This window comes from Myotis daubentonii, chromosome 1 (assembly GCF_963259705.1).
Source record: "Myotis daubentonii chromosome 1, mMyoDau2.1, whole genome shotgun sequence".
Lineage (NCBI taxonomy): Eukaryota > Metazoa > Chordata > Mammalia > Chiroptera > Vespertilionidae > Myotis > Myotis daubentonii.
The window spans coordinates 195,829,840-195,841,134 of NC_081840.1; the positions used below are offsets into that span (position 1 = coordinate 195,829,840).

General features: G+C 35.0%; 1 pseudogene; it reads right to left on the reverse strand.

Annotated features, from left to right (window-relative positions):
• Positions 1–1,330: 1,330 nt before the first annotated feature.
• Positions 1,331–1,833, reverse strand: LOC132227386 (large ribosomal subunit protein uL23-like; annotated as a pseudogene).
• Between the last annotated feature and the right edge of the window lie 9,462 nt (positions 1,834–11,295).

The window sequence follows — 11,295 nt, forward strand, 5'->3', positions numbered from 1 at the left end:
CAGGGTGTGTCCAGCCTGTCTCGCTCAGTCCTGATTGGCGGACCCCAGCAGTAAGCTAACCTACCAGTGGGAGCATCTTCCCCCTGGTGGTCAATGCATGTCATAGTGAGCAGTTGAGCGGACTTAGCATATCATTAGCATATTATGCTTTGATTGGTTGAATGCCTGACCGCACGACCAGACACTTAACATATTAGGCTTTTATTATATAGTATATGATCTTATTTGTAAGTTGAGCAAATACTGTAGTAGGCAGAATTCTAAGATTATTCCCAATAACCATCATCCTTATATAATGTCTTCCTCATGAACGTGTGTGAAATCTGCAAATACAATGAGATATCACTTTCATGATTATATCATTTGTGCAGCCAAAATGAGATTATCTAGATTAGGCCTTTCCTAATCAAGTAATTTTTTTTCATTATTATTATTATTATTATTATTATTATTATTTTAAGCAGAGAGTTTTCTTTGACATTTGGCAGACAAGGAAATCAGAGAGATAAATTCCTCCTTGGCCTTGAGAACACAAACCACCAGGTTTCCAACTGCATAAGAGGGCCATGTATCAAGGAACAGTGTATGGCCTCAGTTCTTTAGGTGTCAGGAGGTGGATTCTGCCTAAACCCCAATGAGCTTGGAAGCAGGTTCTTTCTGAGTCTAGCTTCCAGATGAGAATGCAGCTTGGCTGACAATTTTATTTCAGCTTTTGAGACCCTGAGCAAAGGACCCTACTAATTCACAGTCCTGATTTATCAAAACAAGGAGATAAAAAGTTAGTGTTTGAAGTTGTCACGTATATAGTAATTTATTACATAGAGATAGAAAACTAATACAATTGCAAAAATGGTATCTTCTTTACATTTTTTGCCAAGTCCTTAACAAATTCTACTTTTATCTTCTTTTGAATCCATCACATAACATGGTAAACCTTAAGGCAGGACAAAAAGGAGCCTTGCTTAGGATACACACAAAATGTAATATGGATTATTCATCAAAATGATATTTCAGAAGTCTATTTCTTGACTTAAAAATATGTTCCAATATGTTGTTAATTTTTTGAAAAAAGTTTCTAAACTGGCCAGTGTGGCTCATGGTTGAGGGTCAACCATGAACCAAGAGGTCCCCACTTTGATATCCAGTTGGGGTACATGCCTGGGGATGTGGCTCAATCCCCAGTAGGGGGCTGTGGGAGGCAGCTGATCAATTACATTTCCCTATCCCTCTCCCTTCTTCTCTTTCTAAAAATCAATATAAACATATATATTTTTTAAAAAAGGTTCTAAATATATTTAGTAGTTGTGATTTATTATTTTTTAAATTTTTTTCAGTGTAAAATTTTTGTATTTAGCATTTGCCAGCTGGACTCAGTTTAGATGATCCCAATTTTGTTGGCAACATCCAAAGCATCATAGTCAAGAGCCAGTCGAACATATGCCTTCTTCTCTCCATCAGTTCAGATCAGGGTGTTGACTTTGGCCACATCAATGTCATAGAGCCAGTTTGATCTAGTGCTGTTGGCTTTGCCATCCACAATAAGCACAAGTGTGTTGTCTTCCATCTTCATCATGGCGGACTCTGTGGTCAAGGGAACTTGATGATGGCATAGTGGCCAAGCTTGTTTCTCCTGGGGGCACTCTTCTGAGGATATTCAGCCTGCCTTCGGAGCCTCAGTATCTTCCACCATGAGAAGGGGAGTGACATGTGGATCTTCTCTTTTTTTGTGTGGCTGCAGGTGCCTTTCAGTACTGCTTTCTTTGCTTTCAAAACTTTTGCTTTGGCTTCAGTTTTGGGAGGGGCAGGGGCTTCCTTCTTTGCTTTCGGAGTCATCTTCATAAAAAGCTGATTTATTATTACTTTTTAAATTTTTTTAATAAAAATATTTTTATTGATTTCAGATAGGAAGGGAGAAGGAGAGAGAGAGAAAATATCAATGATGAGAGAGAATCATTGATTGGCTGCTTCCTGCATGCCCCACTGTGGGAATCGAGTCTGCAACCCTGGCATGTGCCCTGACAGGGAATCTAAAGGTGACATCCTGGTTCACAGTTCTACACTCAACCACTGAGCCATGTTGGCCGGGCAAAGCTAATTTATTTTTATTCTACACATCTATTTACATTATTGTGGACATATAGGAATACCCACACTATATCCACATATGAGACTTTGATACTTTGCAAGGTAAATACCAAGATGTTAGTAACAATTACACAACTACTATTTACTGTAAGAAATTTAAAAATATAAATCACCTACATTTCATTAATCATCAAAAATACCAAATATTATCCAGAATTTTATGAATTTAATGTGAGGTCCTGGACCTTTACTATTCTTTCCCTTTCCAAAATGTTTCACTGTTACTATTTTTAATGAACTACTAAATGTTTGTAATATTTGTGTATAAGTCAGAGTTCTCCAGAGACACAGAACCCAGAGAATGTGTATAGGTGTATACAAGACGAGCTTGATTATAAGAATCAGAGCCCACAGTTTAGGAGGCCAGGAGTCCCACATTCTGCCCTCTGAAAGCTGAAGAACCAGAAAAGCTAGTGGTGTGATTTTGTCTGAGTCCAAGGCACAAGGAGAACCAGGGGCAGCTGCTGTAGGCTCCATATCCAAGGGCCCTACGCCCTAGGGCAGGGAAATATGGGCATTCCAGCGCAAGAACACAGAAAGAAAATTGAATTTGCTCTCTCTTTGTCTTTCTGTTGTATTTGGTCCTCAACAGATTGGATGATATCCACCCATGTTTGTGAGAGCCCATTTCTTCATTCAGTCTATTAGAATCAGATGCTAACCTCTTCCAGAAATACCCTTATAGACACATCCAAAAATACTGTTTTCCCAGCTATCTGGATATCCCTAATTGGTTAAATTGAATGGGGTAAAATTGACCATATCTACTATATATAGTATTGTTTATAGGTCCAATAATATAACCATAAAGTAAAGATTTAGTGACCTGATTGACACATAAAATGAACCATCACAATCTGTCCTAATATATCAGGATAATATAAGTAGGGGTCACCCTTGAACCACATATTGAACAGGAAGGCCAAAACATGAGTCCCCTGGTAGATCTGTCATATACAAATCAATAGCAAAAATGTATGAATGCTTCTATAGTGCCCTTATAAGAATTGAGAACTAGGGCGAGGAAATGTGTCCTTGTCTAGTTGACATTAGAATACTGTTTATGCACAGTGCACATTTCTTTGTACTGTATTTACATAGCTTAATGGGGTTTTGAAAGGTCAGAGTCAGAGCTGTAGACATTTGGAACTGTGAATTACATACAGAGGCATTGTGGAATTCTTAATTATATTATTAAAGGGTTTACACAAGGTTAGTTTCTACCAAAAAAATAGATTGCTCTTGGTATACATTAATTTAAAACTTGGATTGTCACTTATTTTTTAGGCTTCTATATCCGATGAGGAATTGCTATGTGCCAGATTCACATCGGATAAAAATCTGGTCCTCCAGCACCATCCTGTATTTTCTGAAAGTGCATTTTACATCTTTCTTTCTCTAATTGGTGAATACCAAGAATTAGCATTGGAACAAGATGAATATGTTTTTTGAAAGTATTGTGGAAAGACTTTGGAAATGGAATGCTCACTGATCAAGATACTGATTAAATTTGTTTTGTTTTGTTACTTTTTTGTTTCTCATATGTATTTTAAAATAATCTCAGAAAGGGGCCACAGAAGTAATCAAAGTTCCATGTGATTTAAAGAAAAATGACTATGCCAATGGGAGCTCTGCAGAGAGTTTGTAACAACAAAGCCAGCAACATTTCTTCAGTCACGGTGACTATTCTCCTTAATGTTGGTTTCTATAAGAGCACATGTGAGAATAGGGTTTCCTACTTTTAGATGAAACCACATTTATTCCCTGCTAGGAGAAGTTTGTTCTTCATCTAGAAATCTAATGAATTGGAAGAGAATAGGTAAATAAGTCAGAAAATGAGTCCTGACCAAGTAAGCTATTCCTTTGCAACTTTAATGGAAAGTGAATGTTTGAGAGGCAAATTAGTGCTCAAAACTGTTTTAAGCTTTAACAAGTTTTGCCTGACTGCTTTTGTGAGAATAAAACATAAGATATGTGGGCAACCTTAGGCCAACCATTAGACTGAAAATATTTAGTTCAAGAATGAAATATTTATGAGCAGAAATTGTTAGATGATAATGATAATAAGGTAAACCATACAGTGCTAAAAAGATAGCTAATATTGCAAGATGAAAGGACCAAGTTCAAAGGCTTTGACAGGTTAAATTGAATGGGGTAAAATTGACCATATCTACTATATATAGTATTGTTTATAGGTCCAATCATATAACCATAAAGTAAAGATTATTGACCTGATTGACACAAGTTTGTATGAGTCCTGAGGTTTTTCATTATTCTTGGACCCTGTTGCTGAAACAATGTTACTGATTTGGTAACCTAAGCTCATGGCAGCCTAAACGACATTAGTACTAGTATAAGTCCTTACATTAAATGGAAAAATCAATTCTCAAGGATCTGTACCACAGAGACACAGCATCTGACCTTTTGTTTGTAATTCTGAAAAGTTGCAGTTTATTTAGGAAAATACAGAGTGTTAGTGAAGTGTGCGACATGATTCCATATTTGTATTTATTGTGAAGTGAACGCCACAATATGTCTGGTTAACATCTCTGGCTATGTATAGTTACAGTTTTTTTCCTTGTGATAAACTCTGATTTTTGATATATGAAAAGTGGTTGAATACAATGCACTTGGTTGCGAAGGAACCACTTAAAGGTTATACTAGGAGTACCGGTTAATAATGCTGATTTTGTAATCAAAGAAAACATGATAATTTCAAGAGAAACATCAAAAGTGCTTTATTCAAAGTAATGTCCATCGCTAGCTACACATTTCCCCCATCTTTCAGGTAATTTGTGGATACCGTCCCAATAGAACTTTTCTTGTTTTGAGGCAAACCATTCAGAGACCCAATTTTCCACTTCTTCGTATGTTTTGAAGTGCTGCTCAGAAAGTGTGTGTGCCATCGATCAGAACAAGTGGTAATCTGAAGGAGCAAGGTCTGGTGAATATAGTGGGTGGATTGATGCTCCCCAGGAAAGATATTTTAGCGTGTCTTTGACTGGTTTTGAAGTGTGTGATGGTGCGTTATCATGAAGCAAAATTACTTTGCTGTGTCTTCTCGCCCATTTTGGTCATTTCATGATCAAAGCGTGGTTCAAATTGATTATTTGTTGTTGGTAGTGATCAGTATTAAGGCTTCACCTAGTTTTAGAAGCTCATAATATACCACACCTTCCTGATCCCACCAAACACAGAGCATTGTCTTGTTTCTGAAGTGATTTGGCCTTGCAGTCAATGTTGATGGTTGACCTGGATCAACCCATGATTTTGTGCATTTAGGATTCTCAAAATAAATCCACTTTTTATCGCCAGTCACAATTTGATGCAAAAAAGACTTTCTTTCATGCCATTGAAGCAACATTTTACTGATGACTTTTCGGTTTTTCCATTTGTCTTTCCCATTGCTTGTAAAGGATCAGAAATTGTTTGTTGAGCAACGTTTAATCTTTCTGCAAGTTGTTTTTGACTTTGACACACATCTTCATCCAATAATGCTTGTAATTGTTGGTCTTCAAACTTTTTTGGTTGACCTGGACGTTCTTTTGTCTTTCACATCGAAATCATCACTTTTAAAGCATTTAAACCAGCGTTACAAGTATCTTGAGATGGAGCATGTTCACCATAAGCTTCCCGAAGTATACGATAACTTTAAGCAGCACTTTTCTTTAAAATAAAGTAATGAATTAAAACTTCCCACAAATGCTCTTTTTTTTTTGGCATGAAATTTGACATTTTTAAGCGTAAAAAGATCTATGATGTTAACACCTTCAGAAAATTTGACAGATGAAGTTTTGAAGCTTGCTGTCAATACAATAAAATAGCATACAAATCAAATCGCATATATATTAACATCTGTGTAACTCCATCTATTGAAGAAAATCTGCATTATTAACCGGTACACCTAGTATATGAGTTATATTATTACAGCAAAATATTTAGCTTTAAGAGCCGTGGAACCAGGCTTTGTGTTTGACCCAGTGCCATTGGATAAGTTGCTTAACTTTCCGCAAATTACTTCAATATCCTTGCCCCGTTTTCCCATATCTGCAAAACAGCATTAATAACTGGGCCTGCTTTGTAGGATTGTTGTTAGCATTAAAAGATATATGCAAAGCACAGTGAACCTTTCCTGGAATGTGTTACTCAATAAATTTTAGTTACTATTATTGTTGTTAACACAATTGCCACTAAATATTTGGAGAGAGGTTCATGTGCAAATGAATCAAGAACTCTAACTAGTTTCAGAGGCAGAACTATCAATGGTACATTCAGCTTTAACATGATTAAGATTAACTCAATATAAGACCTTAATATCAAAGTATCAGGGTCTTCCTAAGGAAACAATGGACTCCTATTCCCAGAGGATTTTTAAGAGCAGAAATTAGGGATCATGTATAAGGGGATCCTAGATTGAATGGGAGATTCAAGCAGATAATATATGAAGCCTCACTGCACATTTTCTGTTTGGGAAAATTAATATTTATAATGTAGGTTATATTTTATTTATCAGTTATAAATCAATAAATCTGGGGAAAATAAATACAATAAAATATAGATTTTAATAATTTATATAAACTAATGCATACTGTGTCTAAAATATATTCTTCTTTGTTGTTAAAAAGCTATTAAGTTGATATTTTATGTAGTATTTTAAGTAATATGGCTGTGAAGTAATTCGGATCTTTGGCCAAAAGCAAAGCATAGATGATATTGAGAAAGCAATATTTCAGATTGTTGCAGTGAGGCCGAATAAAAAGTTGAGTTGACAAGGAGAGGAAATTCTAATTACTTATTCTTGGGTGGTTTGAGAAATCACATATCAGAGAATCATCATATATATAGACTAATAAAGGTCTAGTTTTCGGGTTCTTTGAAAAAATAATCATATATACACTTATTTCTCACAGGTTGACATTCCTGTGTGGGTATGTCAGAGAATTCCATTTAATAGTAAAACCATTTTTTTCTTCACTTATTTAAAATTATTAATTTCCCCAGTGGGGTTATCAAGTAGAAATATATTCATTTGCATACATATTGTAAATGAAATATATTATAGCTTTAATTAGAGGGAAGAATTCCATTTTTAATAATGAGGTCATAGGTCTGTAACCATAGTAAAAGAATAAAGCAATGAGCATTTGCTATATATAAACACCAATTCGTATATATAGGTAGTACTGCCTGTACACACACACACACACACACACACACACACACACACACAAATTGCCTATGTATAGCCAGAGAGGACTTCTGAATTATATTAATAGACTGCATATATAGTTTCTCTAGAAGGTTTCTGTAAAAAGTTTGTTACTCCTAATAAGTTTTAAATTCAAATGGGTTCATTGATAGGGAATTTTAAGATTCTTTCTAATCTCAAATTTTGTTTTCCTACCATCTCTAGGGCATAGGAGGCAGCCATGAGGTACCATTACAATGAAATAAAACAAATAGAAGATTATTATACCACAAAACTATTTTTTTCATAGATGAAAAGCAGAAAAAATAGTAGGTGAAGTTGCATTTTTAATTTATCTGTCAACTTAGATGAGCTTCTTTTTTTAAAAGCAATTAAGATGAAACCAGTGGCTTGGCACCACACACATTACAACCAATAAAAAGAAAATGAGCTAACTCCCTCAAAAGGGCATTACCCGTTGTCTGATTGAGCTCTGTGTAATGCTGTGCTCTGTGGAAATTTCAATAGCGTCACACAGCGAAGCAAACGAAGGGACAATAAAGCCCTGTACCGTGTCTGTGCTTGAACCGTAACCCAGCATTGATCTTTTTGTGCTGCTATGCTAACTGCAGGTGCAATTATGAGAGTGAACCTAATTTAACATGTGGACCCACCAAAGTAGAATGCCAGCCCAAATCAAGTTCACAGTCTGCATGTATCCTAAACGAATGCATTTCACATTGCATTTGAACAAGTATCTACCCTCACACTTTTGAGGTCTACATTGTCTTATGTAGCAACATTTCAGGAGCTAATATGAGAATTACTGACATATTGAAGTATATTTGCATTGCTTATGCCCTCACAGATTTGTGTCTTTCCTTTGAGATGTGTTGCATGTGGGCAGATGTTTAATTTGGGATGATTTCCAGTTTTTTTTTTTTAAAGTACTCTTCATTTTGTAAAAAAAACTCAAAACTATACCAGTAGAAATGAAGATATGGTTTGGATTAAAAAGTCCTATTCAAATAATTCTTATTTTGTGGTAGAAGGAAGAATAGATATTGAAAATATAGGGAAAACTTTCCTGAAAGTAAGTGTTTATAATGGAAGACCTCTTACATTTGATAGCAGTTAGTCTTGTTTAAAACATAAATAATAGTTCTATTTTCCTTATAAGTTTTTAGTTTGAAAAAAACATATTTAAAGGCTAGGATTAATTCAGTGAGGTCAATTACTATAAAACAAAAGTTTGAAAATTTTATTCAGAAAAGAGTTTGAACAATAATATTCCTTAGTAATAATTGAATTATCAGTATCAAAAACAAAAACTCAGAAAATGGCATGTAAATAAAGTAATTAGAAAAAGCAAACAAATACTCAATTTAGTCAACACAGTTTATTCATATAAAGAGTGACTACAAAATATTGTAAACAACTTTGACATCTATAAGATTCCCAGTGAATTACTGAGAATTGTAACTCTTCTTCATCACTGAACATTCACTTATGCACTCATTTAGTCAGTCAACAAGTCTTTATGCGATAGTTAACATACGTACTCTACCATAGTAGTTTGCAAAAGAATTGGCCTGAAATTTTTCTGTTATTATGTCACACCTATTGCAATATGACATTGTAGCTTTTCCTATCATTTGTTGGAGTCTCTATTCTCCATTCCTGGAATCTGACCTGGCAATGTAACTTGCCTTGAATAAAAGAATGTGACATAAGCAATATTGTTCTTAGCACAGGATTCGGAAGGCCTTACACACAAGAGTCTCTCTGGGAAACCTGTCCAGTTACCACAGGGACAAGGCTGATTAAAATCCTGCCGGATATTGAGAATGACATGGACCAGCCTACCCTGTCTCGAACCCCCCACCCCCACCATGCACACACAGCATCCAACCCTCCTGAGCACAGCTGCCTCATTGCCTGCAGACATGTGAATGAGCCCAACTGCAATCTAAACACCTGTCTAGCTGTGTTCAGCCCTAGCTGACCCACAGACATGGAAGCCACAGGTTGTCCTCTTAAGCCGCCAAATTCCTGGAATGGTTATTTTGCACCAAAAGCTAACTGATAGTTCAATCTACCCAGGGAGCAGACGATGTAGATAATTTTACTTTTGTAGCTGGGTTTTACATACCCTCCTTGATATGTTTTTACTTTATGCAGCTAGGGTTATAATTTTAAAATTTAGCAAATAGATATTTGAGCTCTTCCCCATCCCCTCCTTTGGATTAAATTTAATATAGACAAAGCATTGCTTCCTTCCAGAATTTCTCACCTCAAGAAGGAGTTTTCCTATTATAACAGGGACAAAACGCACTATTTACATATGTAACTGAGAGCACAGCATGTGCTAGTCAACAATTCTGGGATAAGCTTAGCTATCTATCGGTTTATATTTCTAGTTTAAGAGATCAGGGAATATTTATCTGTTTATATAACCTTCTACTTGTATTCATTAATTAAAATGTAGAATTAAAAATTCCATGCCAACTTTTTAAAAAAAATAATACTAACATATGTCAAATCATTACTGTGACTTATTTTTACTTTATTCAATGACAAATCAAAAATTCTCTACTGTAGTTCTTTTAAAATCTATTTAACCCCATTTCCAAATTCTGTATATTGAGGAAAATCTTCATGTTTCTGAGAAAATTAAATTTGAAAAAGTAAGGCAAAATAGTGAAAGGTGAATTGAAATATGTTAAATAATTTCATATAAGTTCTTTAAATCAGCTAGTAGTTTTAATGGAAACGTTTAAATTCATCAATATTATTACAACAGTAGTGTACAGCAGAAGATATAAAATTTAAAGCTGAGAAGAATTTGAACTTCATACATATTTGAAGGGCAAGTTTCATAAAAAAAACTTATTGTAGCCCAACAGTGTGGCTCAGTTGGTGAGCATCATTCCATGCACCAAGAGGTTGTTGGTTTGATTCCTGATTCCAAGTGGGGGCAGATACCCTGGTTGCTGGCTCATCCTCAGTAGGGGGCATACAGGAGGGAGCCAATCAATGATTATCTTTCATCCATATTCCTATCTCTCTCTCCCTCTCTCAATAAAATCAATAAAAACATATAAAATATTTTTAGATATTTAAAAAAGCTTGTAGACAATCAAATTAAAATTATAAGAGAATAGTTGATTTTATTTTATTCTAACTGGTATTTCTCATAACTTATGTATTTATACATTGGTCTTTATATTATTGTTATAACTATTCAGTTAGTAATGTTAATTTCCTTGTGAGGTGCACTGTGGTTAATATAATTAATATTTTTTATTAAAGTATAGTTGGCAAACAATATTATATTAGTTTCAAGCGTACAACATAGTGATATACCTTATGATGTGATCACAACATAAGTCTAGTAAACATTTGTCACCATACAAAGTAATTATGATATTGACAATATTCCCTGTGCTGTACATTACATCCCAGTAGCTTATTTATTGTACAACTGAAAGTTTGAACCTCTTATTTCCCTTCACCTTTTTCACTTATCTTTCCCACCTTCTGGCAGCCATCAATTTTTTGTTATTGTTTTCTAATCCTCACCCAAGGATATGTTTATTGATTTGAGAGACAGAAAGAGAGAAAGAGAAATAAACATCATTTGGTTAGCTCCTGTATACACCCCAACAGGGGACAGAACCCACAACCTAGGTATATGTCCTGACCAGGAATCCAACCCCAATCTTTTAGGTATATGGGATGATGCTCCTACCAACAGAGCCACACTGTTTGTTTGGCAACCATCTGTTTGGTTTTTGTATTTATGAGATTGTTTCAGTTTTATTTTGTTTGTTTATATTTTTAGATTCCACATATAAGTGAAATCACACTATATTTTGTCATTCTCTGCCTCACTCATGTCACTTAGCATAATACTCTCTAAGTCTATTCATGTTGTTAAAAATGACAAAATGCCATTCTTT